The sequence below is a fragment of the Tenrec ecaudatus genome, chromosome 11 (genome assembly GCF_050624435.1).
Source record: "Tenrec ecaudatus isolate mTenEca1 chromosome 11, mTenEca1.hap1, whole genome shotgun sequence".
In the NCBI taxonomy this organism is placed as follows: domain Eukaryota; kingdom Metazoa; phylum Chordata; class Mammalia; order Afrosoricida; family Tenrecidae; genus Tenrec; species Tenrec ecaudatus.
Window position 1 is genome coordinate 128,245,787 of NC_134540.1, and position 26,188 is coordinate 128,271,974.

A 26,188-nucleotide genomic window follows, 5' to 3' on the forward strand; every position below is an offset into this window, starting at 1 on the left:
GATGTCGTGTCCGTTTTACACACACACACACACACACACACACATACACACACCCTTGCAGAATATCTGGGAGGGCTTCTGACTTCGTGTCCTTTTTACACACACACACATACATACACATACCCTGGCAGAACCTCTGGAAGACTTCCGACCTTTGTCCTTTTTAAACACTCTCACCCGCACACACTGTTGAAGAATATCTAGAGGGGTTCTGACTTTGTGTCCTTTTTACACACTCACACACACACCCTTACAGAATCGCTGGGCCCTTTATCTTGTGTCTTTTTACACACAACAACAAACACACACATTCTGGCACAATCTCTGGAGGTCTTCTTACTTCGTTTCCTTTTTAAACACACGCTCACACACACACCCATGCAGAATCTCTGGAGAGGGTTTGAATTCATGTCCTTTTCACACAAGCACACAAAAATACACACACCCTTGCAGAATCTCTGGAGGGCTTCTGTTCGTGTCCTTCTTACACATTCACACACACATACCCTTTCAGATTCTCTGCAGGACTACTGACTTCGTCTCATTTTACACACACACACTCACAATCATGCCCTTGCCGAATCTCTGGAGGACTTCTGACTTCATATCCTTTTTACACACACACACACACACACGCTCACACCCTTGCCGAATCTCTACAGGGTTTCTGATTTCAAGGTCTTTTTACATATACACATACATTCACACCCTTGCAGAATCTCTGTAGGTCTTCTGAATTCGTGTCCTTTTTACACACTCACACACACACAAAACACTTTGCAGAATCTCTGGAGGGTTCTAACTTCATGTCATTTTTATACACACACACACACACACACCGATCTTTCCAAAATCTCTAGAGGGCTTCTGAATTTGTGTCCTTTTTACACACACACACACACACACACACACACATACACGCACCCTTGCATAATCTCTGGAGGTCTTCTTACTTCGTTTCCTTTTTACACACACACAAACACATAAACACACACACACACATTGCAGAATCTCTGGAGGGCTTCTCTTCGTTTCCTTTTTAAACACACACACTCACAACCTTGCAGAATATCTGGAGGGCTTCTGACAACGTGTCTTTTTACACACACACACACACACACACACACACACCCTTGCAGAATGTCAATGGGGCTTCTTACTTTGTGTCCTTTTTACACACATACACGCACCCTTGCACAGTCTCTGTAGTTCATCTTATTTCGTGTCCTTTTTACACACACACACACACATTCACACACATACCCTTGCAGAATCTCTGTAGGTCTTCTGACTCCATGTCCTTTTCACACATTCACACACACACACAAAACTTTGCAGAATCTCTGGAGGGTTCTAACTTCATGTCATTTTTATACACACACACACACAAACACACAGACACACACAGAGATCTTTCCAGAATCTCTAGAGGGCTTCTGACTTTGTGTGCTTTTTACACACACACACACACACACTCACACACACACCCTTGCAGAATCTCTGGAGGGCTTCTCTTCGTTTCCTTTTTAAACACAAACACTCACAACCTTGCAGAATATCTAGAGGGCTTCTGACTTTGTGTCCTTTTTACACACACACACACACACTAACACCCTTGCCGAATCTCTACAGGGCTTCTGATTTCAAGGTCTTTTTACATATACACATACATTCACACCATTGCAGAATCTCTGCAGGGATTCTGATATCGTGTCCTTTTTACACACACACACACACACACACACACATACACACACCCTTGCAGAATATCTGGGAGGGCTTCTGACTTCGTGTCCTTTTACACACACACATACATACACATACCCTGGCAGAACCTCTGGAAGACTTCCGACCTTTGTCCTTTTTAAACACTCTCACCCGCACACACTGTTGAAGAATATCTAGAGGGGTTCTGACTTTTTGTACTTTTTACACACTCACACACACACACACACACCCTTACAGAATCACTGGGCCCTTTATCTTGTGTCTTTTTACACACAACAACAAACACACACATTCTAGCACAATCTCTGGAGGTCTTCTTACTTCGTTTCCTTTTTAAACACACACACACACTCACACACACACCCATGCAGAATCTCTGGAGGGCTTCTCTTCGTTTCCTTTTTAAACACACACACTCACAACCTTGCAGAATATCTGGAGGGCTTCTGACAACGTGTCTTTTTACACACACACACACACACACACACACACACACCCTTGCAGAATGTCAATGGGGCTTCTTACTTTGTGTCCTTTTTACACACATACACGCACCCTTGCACAGTCTCTGTAGGTCATCTTATTTCGTGTCCTTTTTACACACACACACACACATTCACACACATACCCTTGCAGAATCTCTGTAGGTCTTCTGACTCCATGTCCTTTTTACACATTCACACACACACAAAACTTTGCAGAATCTCTGGAGGGTTCTAACTTCATGTCATTTTTATACACACACACACACACACAAACACACACACACACAGATCTTTCCAGAATCTCTAGAGGGCTTCTGACTTTGTGTCCTTTTTACACACACACACACACGCACACACACACACGCTCACACCCTTGCCGAATCTCTACAGGGCTTCTGATTTCAAGGTCTTTTTACATATACACATACATTCACACCATTGCAGAATCTCTGCAGGGATTCTGATATCGTGTCCTTTTTACACACACACACACACACACACACACACACACACACACACCCTTGCAGAATCTCTGGAGGGCTTCTCTTCGTGTCCTTCTTACACACTCACACAATCATACCCTTGCAGATTCTCTGCAGGACTACTGACTTCGTCTCATTTTACACACACACACACACACCCTCACACTCATACGCTTGCAGAATCTCTGGAGGGCTTCTGACTTCATGTCCTTTTTACACACACACACACACACACACACACACACACACCATTGCCGAATCTCTACAGGGCTTCTGAATTCAAGGTCTTTTTACATATACATATACATTCACACCATTGCAGAAATTCTGGAAAGATTCTGATGTCGTGTCCTTTTTACACACACACACACACATACACACACCCTTGCAGAATATCTGGGAGGGCTTCTGACTTCGTGTCCTTTTTACACACACACATAGACACATACACACAGGCATGGACCCTTGCAGTGTCTCTGGAGGACTTCTGATTTCATGTCCTTTTTAGATACACACACACACACACTCACACACCCTTGCAGAACACCTGGAGGGCTTCTGACTTCGGGTCCTTTTGCACACACACACACACCCTTGAAGAACATCTGGAGGACTTCAGATTCGTGTTCTTTTTACACACTCATACACACACATACACACATGCACACACCCTTGCAGAGTGTCTGGAGGGCTTCTGATTTCGTGTCCTTTTTAGACACACACACATACACACACCCACAAACACACACACACACACACCCTTGCAGAACATCTGGAGGGCTTCTGACTTCGGGTCCTTTTGCACACACACACACACACCCTTGCAGAACATCTGGAGGGCTTCTGACTTCGGGTCCTTTTGCACACACACACACACACCCTTGAAGAACATCTGGAGGACTTCAGATTAGTGTTCTTTTTACACACTCATACACATACATACGCACATGCACACACCCTTGCAGAGTGTCTGGAGGGCTTCTGATTTCGTGTCCTTTTTAGACACACACACATACACACACACACACACACACACCCTTGCAGAACATCTGGAGGGCTTCTGACTTCGGGTCCTTTTTACACACTGACATAGACACATACACACAGGCATGGATCCTTGCAGAGTCTCTGGAGGACTTCTGATTTCATGTCCTTTTTAGATACACACACACACACACACACTCTCACACACCCTTGCAGAACTCTGGAGGGCTTCTGACTTCGGGTCCTTTTCCACACACACACACATACCATTGAAGAACATCTGGAGGACTTCAGATTCGTGTTCTTTTTCCACACTCATACACACACATACACACATGCACACACCCTTGCAGAGTGTCTGGAGGGCTTCTGATTTCGTGTCCTTTTTAGACACACACACACACAAACACACCCTTGCAGAACATCTGGAGGGCTTCTGACTTCGGGTCCTTTTGCACACACACCCACACACACACCTTTGAAGAAAATCTGGAGGACTTCAGATTCGTGTTCTTTTTACACACTCATACACATACATACGCACATAAACACACCCTTGCAGAGTTTCTGGAGGGCTTCTGATTTCGTGTCCTTTTTAGACACACACACATACATAAACATACCCTGGCAAAACCTCTGGAAGACTTCTGACCTTTGTCCTTTTTAAACACTCTCACCCGCCCACACTGTTGAAGAATATCTAGAGGGGTTCTGACTTTGTGTCCTTTTTACACACTCACACACACACCCTTACCGAATCGCTGGGCGCTTTATCTTGTGTCTTTTTACACACAACAACAAACACACACATTCCTGCACAATCTCTGGAGGTCTTCTTACTTCGTTTCCTTTTTAAACACACACACACACACACTCACACACACACCCATGCAGAATCTCTGGAGAGGGTTTGAATTCATGACCTTTTTACACAAGCACACACAAATACACACACCCTTGCAGAATCTCTAGAGGGCTTCTGACTTTGTGTCCTTTTTACACACACACAAACACACATACACGCACCATTGCACAATCTCTGGAGGTCTTCTTACTACGTTTCCTTTTTACACACACACAAACACATTAACACACACACACACACTCACACACACACCCTTGCAGAATCTCTGGAGGGCTTCTCTTCGTTTCCTTTTTAAACACAAACACTCAAAACCTTGCAGAATATCTAGAGGGCTTCTGACTTTGTATCCTTTTTACACACACACACACACACACACTCACTCACACCCTTGCCGAATCTCTACAGGGCTTCTGATTTCAAGGTCTTTTTACATATACACATACATTCACACCATTGCAGAATCTCTGCAGGGATTCTGATATCGTGTCCTTTTTACACACACACACACACACACACACACACACCCTTACAGAATCTCTGGAAGGCTTCTCTTCGTGTCCTTCTTACACAGTCACACACTCACACCCTTGCAGATTCTCTGCTGGACTACTGACTTCGTCTCATTTTACACACACACACACACTCACACTCATACCCTTGCAGAATATCTAGAGGGCTTCTGACTTCACGTCCTTTTTACACACGCACACACACACACACACTCACACCCTTGCCGAATCTCTACAGGGCTTCTGATTTCAAGGTCTTTTTACATATACACATACATTCACACCATTGCAGAATCTCTGGAAAGATTCTGATGTCGTGTCCTTTTTACAAACACACATACACACACATACACACACCCTTGCAGAATCTCTGGAGGGATTCTGATGCCGTGCCCTTTTTACACACACACACACACACACACACACCTTTGAAGAATCAGGAGGGCTTCTGACTTTATGTCCTTTTTACACACACACAAACACACACACACTTTCAGAATCTCAAAATGGCTTCTATGGTCATGTCCTCTTTACACACACACACACACACTCAAACATTGCAGAATCTTTGGAGGGTTTCTAACGTCGTGTCCTTTTTACACACACACACACACACCCTTGCAGAATATCAAAGGGGCTTCTGACTTCTTGTCCTTTTTACACACACACACACACACACTCTCAATTGCAGAATATCAGGAGGGCTTCTGACTTCCTTTCCTTTTTACACACACACACAAACACCCTTGCAGAATCTCTATAGGGCTTCTGAGTCCTTGTCCTTTTTACACACACACACACACACACATACACACACAAACACACATACCCTTGCAGAATCTCGAGGGCTTCTGATTTCATGTCCTTTTTAAACACACACACTCACAACCTTGCAGAATATCTGGAGGGCTTCTGACAAATTGTCCTTTTTACACACACACACACACACACACACACACAGACACATTCACACACATACCCTTGCAGAATCTCTGTAGGTCTTCTGACTTCGTGTCCTTTTTACACACTCGCACACACACAACACTTTGCAGAATCTCTGGAGGGTTCTAACTTCATGTCATTTTTATACACACACACACACACACACACACCGATCTTTCCAAAATCTCTAGAGGGCTTCTGAATTTGTGTCCTTTTTACACACACACACACACACACACATACACGCACCCTTGCATAATCTCTGGAGGTCTTCTTACTTCGTTTCCTTTTTACACACACACAAACACATTAACACACACACACACACACACCCATGCAGAATCTCTGGAGGGCTTCTCTTCGTTTCCTTTTTAAACACACACACTCAAAACTTTCGAGAATATCTGGAGGGCTTCTGACAACGTGTCCTTTTTACACACACACACACACACACACACACACACCCTTGCAGAATGTCAATGGGGCTTCTTAATTTGTGTCCTTTTTCACACATACACGCACCCTTGCAGAATCTCTGTAGGTCATCTTATTTCGTGTCCTTTTTACACACACACATTCACACATACCCTTGCAGAATCTCTGTAACTCTTCTGACTCCATGTCCTTTTTACACATTCACACACACACAACACTTTGCAGAATCTCTGGAGGGTTCTAACTTCATGTCATTTTTATACACACACACACACACACACACACAAACACACACACACACAGATCTTTCCAGAATCTCTAGAGGGCTTCTGACTTTGTGTCCTTTTTACACACACACACACACACACACACACACACACGCTCATACGCTTGCAGAATCTCTGGAGGGCTTCTGTCTTCATGTCCTTTTTACACACACACACACCATTGCCGAATCTCTACAGGGCTTCTGAATTCAAGGTCTTTTTTACATATACACATACATTCACACCATTGCAGAATCTCTGGAAAGATTCTGATCTCGTGTCCTTTTTACACACACACACACACACACATACACACACCCTTGCAGAATATCTGGGAGGGCTTCTGACTTCGTGTCCTTTTTACACACACACATAGACACATACACACAGTCATGGACCCTTGCAGAGTCTCTGGAGGACTTCTGATTTCATGTCCTTTTTAGATACACACACACACACACTCACACACCCTTGCAGAACAACTGGAGGGCTTCTGACTTCGGGTCCTTTTGCACACACACACACACACACACACACACCCTTGAAGAACATCTGGAGGACTTCAGATTCGTGTTCTTTTTACACACTCATACACACACATACACACATGCACACACCCTAGCAGAGTGTCTGGAGGGCTTCTGATTTCGTGTCCTTTTTAGACACACACACATACACACACACACAAACACACACACACACACACCCTTGCAGAACATCTGGAGGGCTTCTGACTTCGGGTCATTTTGCACACACACCCACACACACACCCTTGAAGAACATATGGAGGACTTCAGATTCGTGTTCTTTTTACACACTCATACACATACATACGCACATGCACACACCCTTGCAGAGTGTCTGGAGGGCTTCTGATTTCGTGTCCTTTTTAGACACACACACATACATACACATACCCTGGCAGAACCTCTGGAAGACTTCCGACCTTTGTCCTTTTTAAACACTCTGACCCGCCCACACTGTTGAAGAATATCTAGAGGGCTTCTGACTTTGTGTCCTTTTTACACACTCAAACACACACCCTTACAGAATCGCTGGGCGCTTTATCTTGTGTCTTTTTACACACAACAACAAACACACACACAGCCTTGCACAATTCCGGAGGTCTTCTTACTTCGTTTCCTTTTTAAACACACACACACACACTCACACACACACCCATGCAGAATCTCTGGAGAGGGTTTGAATTCATGTCCTTTTTACACAAGCACACACAAATACACACACCCTTGCAGAATCTCTGGAGGGCTTCTGTTCGTGTCCTTCTTTCACATTCACACACTCATACCCTTGAGGATTCTCTGCAGGACTACTGACTTCGTCTCATTTTACACACACACACTCACAATCATTCCCTTGCCGAATCTCTGGAGGGCTTCTGACTTCATATCCTTTTTACACACACACACACACACACACACACACACACACACACCCTTGCAGAATCTCTAGAGGGCTTCTGATTTCATGTCCTTTTTAAACACACACACTCACAACCTTGCAGAATATCTGGAGGGCTTCTAACAACGTGTCCTTTTTACACACACACACACACACACACACACACCCTTGCAGAATGTCAACGGGGCTTCTGACTTTGTGTCCTTTTTACACACATACATGAACTCTTGCACAATCTCTGCAGGTCATCTTACTTCGTGTCCTTTTTACACACACACACACACACACATTAACACACATACCCTTGCAGAATCTCTGTAGGTCTTCTGAGTTCGTGTCCTTTTTACACACTCACACACAAAAAACACTTTGCAGAATCTCTGGACGGTTCTAACTTCATGTCATTTTTATACACACACACACACACACACAAACACACACACAGTTCTTTCCAGAATCTCTAGAGGGCTTCTGACTTTGTGTCCTTTTTACACACATACACGCACCCTTGCACAATCTCTGGAGGTCTTCTAAATTCGTTTCCTTTTTGCACACACACACATTCACACACACACACACACACACACCCTTACAGAATCTCTGGAGGACTTCTTTTCGTGTCCTTCTTACACACTCACACACTCATACCCTTGCGGATTCTCTGCAGGACTACTGACTTCGTCTCATGTTACACACACAGACTCACAATCATGCCCTTGCCAAATCTCTGGAGGGCTTCTGACTTCATGTCCTTTTTACACACACACGCACACACACACACACACACACACACACCCTTGCAGAATCTCTAGAGGGCTTCTGATTTCATGTCCTTTTTAAACACACACACTCACAACCTTGCAGAATATCTGGAGGGCTTCTGACAACGTGTCTTTTTACACACACACACACACACACATTCACACACATACCCTTGCACAATCTCTGGAGGTCTTCTTACTACGTTTCCTTTTTACAAACACACAAACACATTAACACACACACACACACACACACACACCCTTGCAGAATCTCTGGAGGGCTTCTCTTCGTTTCCTTTTTAAACACAAACACTCACAACCTTGCAGAATATCTAGAGGGCTTCTGACTTTGTGTTCTTTTTACACACACATACACACACACACACGCTCACACCCTTGCCGAATCTCTACAGGGCTTCTGATTTCAAGGTCTTTTTACATATACACATACATTCACACCATTGCAGAATCTCTGCAGGGATTCTGATATCGTGTCCTTTTTACACACACACACACACACACACACACACCCTTGCAGAATCTCTGGAAGGCTTCTCTTCGTGTTCTTCCTACACAGTCACACACTCACACCCTTGCAGATTCTCTGCAGGACTACTGACTTCGTCTCATTTTACACACACACACACACACTCACACTCATACCCTTGCAGAATCTCTAGAGGGCTTCTGACTTCATGTCCTTTTTACACACGCACACACACACACACACTCACACCCTTGCCGAATCTCTACAGGGCTTCTGATTTCAAGGTTTTTTTACATATACACATACATTCACACCATTGCAGAATCTCTGGAAAGATTCTGATGTCGTGTCATTTTTACAAACACACATACACACACCCTTGCAGAATCTCTGGAGGGATTCTGATGCCGTGTCCTTTTTACACACACACACACACACACACACACCTTTGAAGAATCTGGAGGGCTTCTGACTTTATGTCCTTTTTACACACACACACACACACACTTTCAGAATCTCAAAATGGCTTCTATGGTCATGTCCTCTTTACACACACACACACACACTCACACTCAAACATTGCAGAATCTCTGGAGGGTTTCTAACGTCGTGTCCTTTTTACACACACACACACACACACACCCTTGCAGAATATCAAAGGGGCTTCTGACTTCTTGTCCTTTTTACACACACACACACTCAATTGCAGAATATCAGGAGGGCTTCTGACTTCCTTTCCTTTTTACACACACACACACACACACACACACAAACACCCTTGCAGAATCTCTATAGGGCTTCTGACTCCTTGTCCTTTTTACACACACACATACACACACCCTTGCAGAATCTCGAGGGTTTATGATTTCATGTCCTTTTTAAACACACACACTCACAACCTTGCAGAATATCTGGAGGGCTTCTGACAACGTGTCCTTTTTACACACACACACACACACACACACACCCTTGCAGAATGTCAATGGGGCTTCTTACTTTGTGTCCTTTTTACACACATACACGCACCCTTGCACAATCTCTGTAGGTCATCTTATTTCGTGTCCTTTTTACACACACACACACACACATTCACACACATACCCTTGCAGAATCTCTGTAGGTCTTCTGACTCCATGTCCTTTTTACACATTCACACACACACAAAACTTTGCAGAATCTCTGGAGGGTTCTAACTTCATGTCATTTTTATACACACACACACACAAACACACACACACACACACACACACAGATCTTTCCAGAATCTCTAGAGGGCTTCTGACTTTGTGTCCTTTTTACACACACACACACACGCACACACACACGCTCACACCCTTGCCGAATCTCTACAGGGCTTCTGATTTCAAGGTCTTTTTACATATACACATACATTCACACCATTGCAGAATCTCTGCAGGGATTCTGATATCGTGTCCTTTTTACACACACACACACACACACACACACACACACACACCCTTGCAGAATCTCTGGAGGGCTTCTCTTCGTGTCCTTCTTACACACTCACACAATCATACCCTTGCAGATTCTCTGCAGGACTACTGACTTCGTCTCATTTTACACACACACACACACACCCTCACACTCATACGCTTGCAGAATCTCTGGAGGGCTTCTGACTTCATGTCCTTTTTACACACACACACACACACCATTGCCGAATCTCTACAGGTCTTCTGTATTCAAGGTCTTTTTACATATACATATACATTCACACCATTGCAGAAATTCTGGAAAGATTCTGATGTCGTGTCCTTTTTACACACACACACACACACATACACACACCCTTGCAGAATATCTGGGAGGGCTTCTGACTTCGTGTCCTTTTTACACACACACATAGACACATACACACAGGCATGGACCCTTGCAGTGTCTCTGGAGGACTTCTGATTTCATGTCCTTTTTAGATACACACACACACACACTCACACACCCTTGCAGAACACCTGGAGGGCTTCTGACTTCGGGTCCTTTTGCACACACACACACACCCTTGAAGAACATCTGGAGGACTTCAGATTCGTGTTCTTTTTACACACTCATACACACACATACACACATGCACACACCCTTGCAGAGTGTCTGGAGGGCTTCTGATTTCGTGTCCTTTTTAGACACACACACATACACACACCCACAAACACACACACACACACACCCTTGCAGAACATCTGGAGGGCTTCTGACTTCGGGTCCTTTTGCACACACACACACACACACACCCTTGAAGAACATCTGGAGGACTTCAGATTCGTGTTCTTTTTACACACTCATACACATACATACGCACATGCACACACCCTTGCAGAGTGTCTGGAGGGCTTCTGATTTCGCGTCCTTTTTAGACACACACACATACACACACACACACACACCCTTGCAGAACATCTGGAGGGCTTCTGACTTCGGGTCCTTTTTACACACTGACATAGACACATACACACAGGCATGGACCCTTGCAGAGTCTCTGGAGGACTTCTGATTTCATGTCCTTTTTAGATACACACACACACACACACACTCTCACACACCCTTGCAGAACTCTGGAGGGCTTCTGACTTCGGGTCCTTTTCCACACACACACACATACCATTGAAGAACATCTGGAGGACTTCAGATTCGTGTTCTTTTTCCACACTCATACACACATGCACACACCCTTGCAGAGTGTCTGGAGGGCTTCTGATTTCGTGTCCTTTTTAGACACACACACACACAAACACACCCTTGCAGAACATCTGGAGGGCTTCTGACTTCGGGTCCTTTTGCACACACACCCACACACACACCTTTGAAGAAAATCTGGAGGACTTCAGATTCGTGTTCTTTTTACACACTCATACACATACATACGCACATGAACACACCCTTGCAGAGTGTCTGGAGGACTTCTGATTTCGTGTCCTTTTTAGACACACACACATACATAAACATACCCTGGCAAAACCTCTGGAAGACTTCTGACCTTTGTCCTTTTTAAACACTCTCACCCGCCCACACTGTTGAAGAATATCTAGAGGGGTTCTGACTTTGTGTCCTTTTTACACACTCACACAAACACACACACTTACAGAATCGCTGGGCGCTTTATCTTGTGTCTTTTTACACACAACAACAAACACACACATTCCTGCACAATCTCTGGAGGTCTTCTTACTTCGTTTCCTTTTTAAACACACACACACACACACACACTCACACACACACCCATGCAGAATCTCTGGAGAGGGTTTGAATTCATGACCTTTTTACACAAGCACACACAAATACACACACCCTTGCAGAATCTCTAGAGGGCTTCTGACTTTGTGTCCTTTTTACACACACACAAACACACATACACGCACCCTTGCACAATCTCTGGAGGTCTTCTTACTACGTTTCCTTTTTACACACACACAAACACATTAACACACACACACACTCACACACACACCCTTGCAGAATCTCTGGAGGGCTTCTCTTCGTTTCCTTTTTAAACACAAACACTCACAACCTTGCAGAATATCTAGAGGGCTTCTGACTTTGTGTCCTTTTTACACACACACACACACACACACACTCACACCCTTGCCGAATCTCTACAGGGTTTCTGATTTCAAGGTCTTTTTACATATACACATACATTCACACCATTGCAGAATCTCTGCAGGGATTCTGATATCGTGTCCTTTTTACACACACACACACACACACACACACACACACACACCCTTACAGAATCTCTGGAAGGCTTCTCTTCGTGTCCTTCTTACTCACTCACACACTCACACCCTTGCAGATTCTCTGCTGGACTACTGACTTCGTCTCATTTTACACACACACACACACTCACACTCATACCCTTGCAGAATATCTAGAGGGCTTCTGACTTCACGTCCTTTTTACACACGCACACACACACTCACACCCTTGCCGAATCTCTACAGGGCTTCTGATTTCAAGGTCTTTTTACATATACACATACATTCACACCATTGCAGAATCTCTGGAAAGATTCTGATGTCGTGTCCTTTTTACAAACACACATACACACACATACACACACCCTTGCAGAATCTCTGGAGGGATTCTGATGCCGTGTCCTTTTTACACACACACACACACACACACACACACACCTTTGAAGAATCAGGAGGGCTTCTGACTTTATGTCCTTTTTACACACACACACACACACACACACACACTTTCAGAATCTCAAAATGGCTTCTATGGTCATGTCCTCTTTACACACACACACACACACACACACTCAAACATTGCAGAATCTCTGGAGGGTTTCTAACGTCGTGTCCGTTTTACACACACACACACACACACCCTTGCAGAATATCAAAGGGGCTTCTGACTTCTTGTCCTTTTTACACACACACACACACACACACACACACTCTCAATTGCAGAATATCAGGAGGGCTTCTGACTTCCTTTCCTTTTTACACACACACACACACACACAAACACCCTTGCAGAATCTCTATAGGGCTTCTGAGTCCTTGTCCTTTTTACACACACACACACACACACACACACACATACACACACACACACACACCCTTGCAGAATCTCGAGGGCTTCTGATTTCATGTCCTTTTTAAACACACACACTCACAACCTTGCAGAATATCTGGAGGGCTTCTGACAAATTGTCCTTTTTACACACACACACACACACACACACACACAGACACATTCACACACATACCCTTGCAGAATCTCTGTAGGTCTTCTGACTTCGTGTCCTTTTTAAACACTCACACACACACAACACTTTGCAGAATCTCTGGAGGGTTCTAACTTCATGTCATTTTTATACACACACACACACACACACACACCGATCTTTCCAAAATCTCTAGAGGGCTTCTGAATTTGTGTCCTTTTTACACACACACACACACACACATACACGCGCCCTTGCATAATCTCTGGAGGTCTTCTTACTTCGTTTCCTTTTTACACACACACAAACACATTAACACACACACACACACACACACCCTTGCAGAATCTCTGGAGGGCTTCTCTTCGTTTCCTTTTTAAACACACACACTCAAAACTTTCGAGAATATCTGGAGGGCTTCTGACAACGTGTCCTTTTTACACACACACACACACACACACACACACACACCCTTGCAGAATGTCAATGGGGCTTCTTAATTTGTGTCCTTTTTCACACATACACGCACCCTTGCACAATCTCTGTAGGTCATCTTATTTCGTGTCCTTTTTACACACACACATTCACACATACCCTTGCAGAATCTCTGTAACTCTTCTGACTCCATGTCCTTTTTACACATTCACACACACACAACACTTTGCAGAATCTCTGGAGGGTTCTAACTTCATGTCATTTTTATACACACACACACACACACACAAACACACACACACACAGATCTTTCCAGAATCTCTAGAGGGCTTCTGACTTTGTGTCCTTTTTACACACACACACACACACACACACACACACGCTCATAAGCTTGCAGAATCTCTGGAGGGCTTCTGTCTTCATGTCCTTTTTACACACACACACACCATTGCCGAATCTCTACAGGGCTTCTGAATTCAAGGTCTTTTTTACATATACACATACATTCACACCATTGCAGAATCTCTGGAAAGATTCTGATCTCGTGTCCTTTTTACACACACACACACACACACACATACACACACCCTTGCAGAATATCTGGGAGGGCTTCTGACTTCGTGTCCTTTTTACACACACACATAGACACATACACACAGTCATGGACCCTTGCAGAGTCTCTGGAGGACTTCTGATTTCATGTCCTTTTTAGATACACACACACACACACTCACACACCCTTGCAGAACAACTGGAGGGCTTCTGACTTCGGGTCCTTTTGCACACACACACACACACACACACACCCTTGAAGAACATCTGGAGGACTTCAGATTCGTGTTCTTTTTACACACTCATACACACACATACACACATGCACACACCCTAGCAGAGTGTCTGGAGGGCTTCTGATTTCGTGTCCTTTTTAGACACACACACATACACACACACACACACACACACACACACACCCTTGCAGAACATCTGGAGGGCTTCTGACTTCGGGTCCTTTTGCACACACACCCACACACACACCCTTGAAGAACATCTGGAGGACTTCAGATTCGTGTTCTTTTTACACACTCATACACATACATACACACATGCACACACCCTTGCAGAGTGTCTGGAGGGCTTCTGATTTCGTGTCCTTTTTAGACACACACACATACATACACATACCCTGGCAGAACCTCTGGAAGATTTCCGACCTTTGTCCTTTTTAAACACTCTGACCCGCCCACACTGTTGAAGAATATCTAGAGGGCTTCTGACTTTGTGTCCTTTTTACACACTCACACACACACCCTTACAGAATCGCTGGGCGCTTTATCTTGTGTCTTTTTACACACAACAACAAACACACACACAGCCTTGCACAATCTCCGGAGGTCTTCTTACTTCGTTTCCTTTTTAAACACACACACACACACTCACACACACACACCCATGCAGAATCTCTGGAGAGGGTTTGAATTCATGTCCTTTTTACACAAGCACACACAAATACACACACCCTTGCAGAATCTCTGGAGGGCTTCTGTTCGTGTCCTTCTTTCACATTCACACACTCATACCCTTGAGGATTCTCTGCAGGACTACTGACTTCGTCTCATTTTACACACACACACTCACAATCATTCCCTTGCCGAATCTCTGGAGGGCTTCTGACTTCATATCCTTTTTACACACACACACACACACACACACACACACACACGCTCACACCCTTGCCGAATCTCTACAGGGTTTCTGATTTCAAGGTCTTTTTACATATACACATACATTCCCACCATTGCAGAATCTCTGCAGGTATTCTGATATCGTGTCCTTTTTACACACACACACACACTTTCAGAATCTCAAAATGGATTCTATGGTCATGTCCTCTTTACACACACACATACACACACACACACACACAAACATTGCCGAATCTCTGGAGGATTTCTAACGTCATGTCCTTTTTACACACACACACACACACACCCTTGCAGAATATCAAAGGGGCTTCTGACTTCTTGTCCTTTTTACACACACACACACACACACTCAATTGCAGAATATCAGGAGGGCTTCTGACTTCCTTTCCTTTTTACATACACACAACACACACACAAACACCCTTGCAGAATCTCTATAGGGCTTCTGACTCCTTATCCTTTTTACACACACACACACACACACACACACACACACACACCCTTGCAGAATCTCTAGAGGGCTTCTGATTTCATGTCCTTTTTAAACACACACACTCACAACCTTGCAGAATATCTGGAGGGCTTCTAACAACGTGTCCTTTTTACACACACACACACACACACACCCTTGCAGAATGTCAACGGGGCTTCTGACTTTGTGTCCTTTTTACACACATACATGCACTCTTGCACAATCTCTGCAGGTCATCTTACTTCGTGTCCTTTTTACACACACACACACATTAACACACATACCCTTGCAGAATCTCTGTAGGTCTTCTGAGTTCGTGTCCTTTTTACACACTCACACACACAAAACACTTTGCAGAATCTCTGGACGGTTCTAACTTCATGTCATTTTTATACACACACACACACACAAACACACACACAGTTCTTTCCAGAATCTCTAGAGGGCTTCTGACTTTGTGTCCTTTTTACACACATACACGCACCCTTGCACAATCTCTGGAGGTCTTCTAAATTCGTTTCCTTTTTGCACACACACACACATTCACACACACACACACACACACACACACCCTTACAGAATCTCTGGAGGGCTTCTTTTCGTGTCCTTCTTACACAGTCACACACTCATACCCTTGCGGATTCTCTGCAGGACTACTGACTTCGTCTCATGTTACACACACAGACTCACAATCATGCCCTTGCCAAATCTCTGGAGGGCTTCTGACTTCATGTCCTTTTTACACACACACGCACACACACACACACAAACACACCCTTGCAGAATCTCTAGAGGGCTTCTGATTTCATGTCCTTTTTAAACACACACACTCACAACCTTGCAGAATATCTGGAGGGCTTCTGACAACGTGTCTTTTTACACACACACACACACATTCACACACATACCCTTGCACAATCTCTGGAGGTCTTCTTACTACGTTTCCTTTTTACACAAACACAAACACATTAACACACACACACACACACACACCCTTGCAGAATCTCTGGAGGGCTTCTCTTCGTTTCCTTTTTAAACACAAACACTCACAACCTTGCAGAATATCTAAAGGGCTTCTGACTTTGTGTTCTTTTTACACACACATACACACACACACACGCTCACACCCTTGCCGAATCTCTACAGGGCTTCTGATTTCAAGGTCTTTTTACATATACACATACATTCACACCATTGCAGAATCTCTGCAGGGATTCTGATATCGTGTCCTTTTTACACACACACACACACACACACACACACCCTTGCAGAATCTCTGGAAGGCTTCTCTTCGTGTTCTTCCTACACAGTCACACACTCACACCCTTGCAGATTCTCTGCAGGACTACTGACTTCGTCTCATTTTACACACACACACACACACTCACACTCATACACTTGCAGAATCTCTAGAGGGCTTCTGACTTCATGTCCTTTTTACACACGCACACACACACACACACTCACACCCTTGCCGAATCTCTACAGGGCTTCTGATTTCAAGGTTTTTAACATATACACATACATTCACACCATTGCAGAATCTCTGGAAAGATTCTGATGTCGTGTCATTTTTACAAACACACATACACACACCCTTGCAGAATCTCTGGAGGGATTCTGATGCCGTGTCCTTTTTACACACACACACACACACACACACACACCTTTGAAGAATCTGGAGGGCTTCTGACTTTATGTCCTTTTTACACACACACACACACACACACTTTCAGAATCTCAAAATGGCTTCTATGGTCATGTCCTCTTTACACACACACACACACTCACACTCAAACATTGCAGAATCTCTGGAGGGTTTCTAACGTCGTGTCCTTTTTACACACACACACACACACACACCCTTGCAGAATATCAAAGGGGCTTCTGACTTCTTGTCCTTTTTACACACACACACACTCAATTGCAGAATATCAGGAGGGCTTCTGACTTCCTTTCCTTTTTACACACACACACACACACACACAAACACCCTTGCAGAATCTCTATAGGGCTTCTGACTCCTTGTCCTTTTTACACACACACACACACACACACACATATACACACACACATACACACACCCTTGCAGAATCTCGAGGGTTTATGATTTCATGTCCTTTTTAAACACACACACTCACAACCTTGCAGAATATCTGGAGGGCTTCTGACAACGTGTCCTTTTTACACACACACACACACACACACACACCCTTGCAGAATGTCAATGGGGCTTCTTACTTTGTGTCCTTTTTACACAAATACACACACCCTTGCACAATCTCTGTAGGTCATCTTATTTCGTGTCCTTTTTACACACACACACACACACATTCACACACATACCCTTGCAGAATCTCTGTAGGTCTTCTGACTCCATGTCCTTTTTACACATTCACACACACACAACACTTTGCAGAATCTCTGGAGGGTTCTAACTTCATGTCATTTTTATACACACACACACACAAACACACACACACACACACACAGATCTTTCCAGAATTTCTAGATGGCTTCTGAATTTGTGTCCTTTTTAAACACACACACACACACACACACACACGCTCACACCCTTGCCGAATCTCTACAGGGCTTCTGATTTCAAGGTCTTTTTACATATACACATACATTCACACCATTGCAGAATCTCTGCAGGGATTCTGATATCGTGTCCTTTTTACACACACACACACACACACACACACACTTTCAATTGCAGAATATCAGGAGGGCTTCTGACTTCCTTTCCTTTTTACACACACACACAAATACACACACACACACAAAAACACCCTTGCAGAATCTCTATAGGGCTTCTGACTCCTTGTCCTTTTTACACACACACACACACACACATTCACACACACCCTTGCAGAATCTCGAGGGCTTCTGATTTCATGTCCTTTTTAAACACACACTCACAACCTTGCAGAATATCTGGAGGGCTTCTGACAAATTGTCCTTTTTACACACACACACACACACAAACACATTCACACACATACCCTTGCAGAATCTCTGTAGGTCTTCTGACTTCATGTCCTTTTTACACACTCACACACACAACACTTTGCATAATCTCTGGAGGGTTCTAACTTCATGTCATTTATATATATATACACACACACACACACACACACACACCCCGATCTTTCAAAAATCTCTAGAGGGCTTCTGAATTTGTGTCCTTTTTACACACACACACACACACACATACACGCACCCTTGCATAATATCTGGAGGTCTTCTTACTTCGTATCCTTTTTACACACACACAAACACATTAACACACACACACACACACACACCCTTGCAGAATCTCTGGAGGGCTTCTCTTCGTTTCCTTTTTAAACACAGACACTCACAACCTTGCAGAATATCTGGAGGGCTTCTGACAACGTGTCCTTTTTACACACACACACACACACACACACACACAGACACATTCACACACATACCCTTGCAGAATCTCTGTAGGTCTTCTGACTTCGTGTCCTTTTTAAACACTCACACACACACAACACTTTGCAGAATCTCTGGAGGGTTCTAACTTCATGTCATTTTTATACACACACACACACACACACACACCGATCTTTCCAAAATCTCTAGAGGGCTTCTGAATTTGTGTCCTTTTTACACACACACACACACATACACGCACCCTTGCATAATCTCTGGAGGTCTTCTTACTTCGTTTCCTTTTTACACACACACAAACACATTAACACACACACACACACACACCCTTGCAGAATCTCTGGAGGGCTTCTCTTCGTTTCCTTTTTAAACACACACACTCACAACTTTCGAGAATATCTGGAGGGCTTCTGACAACTTGTCCTTTTTACACACACACACACACACACACACACACACACACCCTTGCAGAATGTCAATGGGGCTTCTTAATTTGTGTCCTTTTTCACACATACACGCACCCTTGCACAATCTCTGTAGGTCATCTTATTTCGTGTCCTTTTTACACACACACACACACACACATTCACACATACCCTTGCAGAATCTCTGTAACTCTTCTGACTCCATGTCCTTTTTACACATTCACACACACACAACACTTTGCAGAATCTCTGGAGGGTTCTAACTTCATGTCATTTTTATACACACACACACACAAACACACACACACAGATCTTTCCAGAATCTCTAGAGGGCTTCTGACTTTGTGTCCTTTTTACACACACACACACACACACACGCTCATACGCTTGCAGAATCTCTGGAGGGCTTCTGTCTTCATGTCCTTTTTACACACACACACACCATTGCCGAATCTCTACAGGGCTTCTGAATTCAAGGTCTTTTTTACATATACACATACATTCACACCATTGCAGAATCTCTGGAAAGATTCTGATCTCGTGTCCTTTTTACACACACACACACACACACACATACACACACCCTTGCAGAATATCTGGGAGGGCTTCTGACTTCGTGTCCTTTTTACACACACACATAGACACATACACACAGTCATGGACCCTTGCAGAGTCTCTGGAGGACTTCTGATTTCATGTCCTTTTTAGATACACACACACACACACTCACACACCCTTGCAGAACAACTGGAGGGCTTCTGACTTCGGGTCCTTTTGCACACACACACACACACACACACACACACACACCCTTGAAGAACATCTGGAGGACTTCAGATTCATGTTCTTTTTACACACTCATACACACACATACACACATGCACACACCCTAGCAGAGTGTCTGGAGGGCTTCTGATTTCGTGTCCTTTTTAGACACACACACATACACACACACACACAAACACACACACACACACACCCTTGCAGAACATCTGTAGGGCTTCTGACTTCGGGTCATTTTGCACACACACCCACACACACACCCTTGAAGAACATATGGAGGACTTCAGATTCGTGTTCTTTTTACACACTCATACACATACATACGCACATGCACACACCCTTGCAGAGTGTCTGGAGGGCTTCTGATTTCGTGTCCTTTTTAGACACACACACATACATACACATACCCTGGCAGAACCTCTGGAAGACTTCCGACCTTTGTCCTTTTTAAACACTCTGACCCGCCCACACTGTTGAAGAATATCTAGAGGGCTTCTGACTTTGTGTCCTTTTTACACACTCACACACACACCCTTACAGAATCGCTGGGCGCTTTATCTTGTGTCTTTTTACACACAACAACAAACACACACACAGCCTTGCACAATCTCCGGAGGTCTTCTTACTTCGTTTCCTTTTTAAACACACACACACACACTCACACACACACACCCATGCAGAATCTCTGGAGAGGGTTTGAATTCATGTCCTTTTTACACAAGCACACACAAATACACACACCCTTGCAGAATCTCTGGAGGGCTTCTGTTCGTGTCCTTCTTTCACATTCACACACTCATACCCTTGAGGATTCTCTGCAGGACTACTGACTTCGTCTCATTTTACACACACACACTCACAATCATTCCCTTGCCGAATCTCTGGAGGGCTTCTGACTTCATATCCTTTTTACACACACACACACACACACACACGCTCACACCCTTGCCGAATCTCTACAGGGTTTCTGATTTCAAGGTCTTTTTACATATACACATACATTCACACCATTGCAGAATCTCTGCAGGTATTCTGATATCGTGTCCTTTTTACACACACACACACACACTTTCAGAATCTCAAAATGGATTCTATGGTCATGTCCTCTTTACACACACACATACACACACACACACACACAAACATTGCCGAATCTCTGGAGGATTTCTAACGTCATGTCCTTTTTACACACACACACACACACACACACCCTTGCAGAATATCAAAGGGGCTTCTGACTTCTTGTCCTTTTTACACACACACACACACACACTCAATTGCAGAATATCAGGAGGGCTTCTGACTTCCTTTCCTTTTTACATACACACAACACACACACAAACACCCTTGCAGAATCTCTATAGGGCTTCTGACTCCTTATCCTTTTTACACACACACACACACACACACACACACACACACACCCTTGCAGAATCTCTAGAGGGCTTCTGATTTCATGTCCTTTTTAAACACACACACTCACAACCTTGCAGAATATCTGGAGGGCTTCTGACAACGTGTCTTTTTACACACACACACACACACACACAAACACATTCACACACATACCCTTGCACAATCTCTGGAGGTCTTCTTACTACGTTTCCTTTTTACACAAACACAAACACATTAACACACACACACACACACACACACACACACCCTTGCAGAATCTCTGGAGGGCCTCTCTTCGTTTCCTTTTTAAACACAAACACTCACAACCTTGCAGAATATCTAGAGGGCTTCTGACTTTGTGTTCTTTTTACACACACATACACACACACACACACACTCACACCCTTGCCGAATCTCTACAGGGCTTCTGATTTCAAGGTCTTTTTACATATACACATACATTCACACCATTGCAGAATCTCTGCAGGGATTCTGATATCGTGTCCTTTTTACACACACACACACACACACACACACACACACCCTTGCAGAATCTCTGGAAGGCTTCTCTTCGTGTTCTTCCTACACAGTCACACACTCACACCCTTGCAGATTCTCTGCAGGGCTACTGACTTCGTCTCATTTTACACACACACACACACACACTCATACCCTTGCAGAATCTCTAGAGGGCTTCTGACTTCATGTCCTTTTTACACACGCACACACACACACACACTCACACCCTTGCCGAATCTCTACAGGGCTTCTGATTTCAAGGTTTTTAACATATACACATACATTCACACCATTGCAGAATCTCTGGAAAGATTCTGATGTCGTGTCATTTTTACAAACACACATACACACACATACACACACCCTTGCAGAATCTCTGGAGGGATTCTGATGCCGTGCCCTTTTTACACACACACACACACACACACACACACACACACCTTTGAAGAATCTGGAGGGCTTCTGACTTTATGTCCTTTTTACACACACACACACACACACACTTTCAGAATCTCAAAATGGCTTCTATGGTCATGTCCTCTTTACACACACACACACACACTCACACTCAAACATTGCAGAATCTCTGGAGGGTTTCTAACGTCGTGTCCTTTTTACACACACACACACACACACACACACCCTTGCAGAATATCAAAGGGGCTTCTGACTTCTTGTCCTTTTTACACACACACACACTCAATTGCAGAATATCAGGAGGGCTTCTGACTTCCTTTCCTTTTTACACACACACACACACACACACACAAACACCCTTGCAGAATCTCTATAGGGCTTCTGACTCCTTGTCCTTTTTACACACACACACACACACATATACACACACACATACACACACCCTTGCAGAATCTCGAGGGTTTATGATTTCATGTCCTTTTTAAACACACACACTCACAACCTTGCAGAATATCTGGAGGGCTTCTGACAACGTGTCCTTTTTACACACACACACACACACACACACACACACCCTTGCAGAATGTCAATGGGGCTTCTTACTTTGTGTCCTTTTTACACACATACACACACCCTTGCACAATCTCTGTAGGTCATCTTATTTCGTGTCCTTTTCACACACACACACACACACATTCACACACATACCCTTGCAGAATCTCTGTAGGTCTTCTGACTCCATGTCCTTTTTACACATTCACACACACACAACACTTTGCAGAATCTCTGGAGGGTTCTAACTTCATGTCATTTTTATACACACACACACAAACACACACACACACACACACACAGATCTTTCCAGAATTTCTAGATGGCTTCTGACTTTGTGTCCTTTTTAAACACACACACACACACAGACACACACACACACACTCACACCCTTGCCGAATCTCTACAGGGCTTCTGATTTCAAGGTCTTTTTACATATACACATACATTCACACCATTGCAGAATCTCTGCAGGGATTCTGATATCGTGTCCTTTTTACACACACACACACACACACACACACACTTTCAATTGCAGAATATCAGGAGGGCTTCTGACTTCCTTTCCTTTTTACACACACACACACACACACACACACAAACACCCTTGCAGAATCTCTATAGGGCTTCTGACTCCTTGTCCTTTTTACACACACACACACACACACATTCACACACACCCTTGCAGAATCTCGAGGGCTTCTGATTTCATGTCCTTTTTAAACACACACTCACAACCTTGCAGAATATCTGGAGGGCTTCTGACAAATTGTCCTTTTTACACACACACACACACACAAACACATTCACACACATACCCTTGCAGAATCTCTGTAGGTCTTCTGACTTCGTGTCCTTTTTACACACTCACACACACACAACACTTTGCATAATCTCTGGAGGGTTCTAACTTCATGTCATTTTTATATATATACACACACACACACACACACACACACCCCGATCTTTCAAAAATCTCTAGAGGGCTTCTGAATTTGTGTCCTTTTTACACACACACACACACACACACACACACACATACACGCACCCTTGCATAATATCTGGAGGTCTTCTTACTTCGTATCCTTTTTACACACACACAAACACATTAACACACACACACACACACACACCCTTGCAGAATCTCTGGAGGGCTTCTCTTCGTTTCCTTTTTAAACACACACACTCACAACCTTGCAGAATATCTGGAGGGCTTCTGACAACGTGTCCTTTTTACACACACACACACACACACACACACACACCCTTGCAGAATGTCAATGGGGCTTCTTAATTTGTGTCCTTTTACACACATACACGCACCCTTGCACAATCTCTGTAGGTCATCTTATTTCGTGTCCTTTTTACACACACACACACACACATACACGTACCCTTGCATAATCTCTGGAGGTCTTCTTACTTCGTTTCCTTTTTACACACACACAAACACATTAACACACACACACACACACACACACCCTTGCAGAATCTCTGGAGGGCTTCTCTTCGTTTCCTTTTTAAACACACACACTCACAACATTCGAGAATATCTGGAGGGCTTCTGACAACGTGTCCTTTTTACACACACACACACACACACACACCCTTGCAGAATGTCAATGGGGCTTCTTAATTTGTGTCCTTTTTCACACATACACGCACCCTTCCACAATCTCTGTAGGTCATCTTATTTCGTGTCCTTTTTACACACACACACACACACATTCACACATACCCTTGCAGAATCTCTGTAACTCTTCTGACTCCATGTCCTTTTTACACATTCACACACACACAACACTTTGCAGAATCTCTGGAGGGTTCAAACTTCATGTCATTTTTATACACACACACACACACACACACACACCGATCTTTCCAAAATCTCCAGAGGGCTTCTGAATATGTGTCCTTTTTACACACACACACACACACACACACATACACGCACCCTTGCATAATCTCTAGAGGTCTTCTTACTTCATTTCCCTTTTACACACAC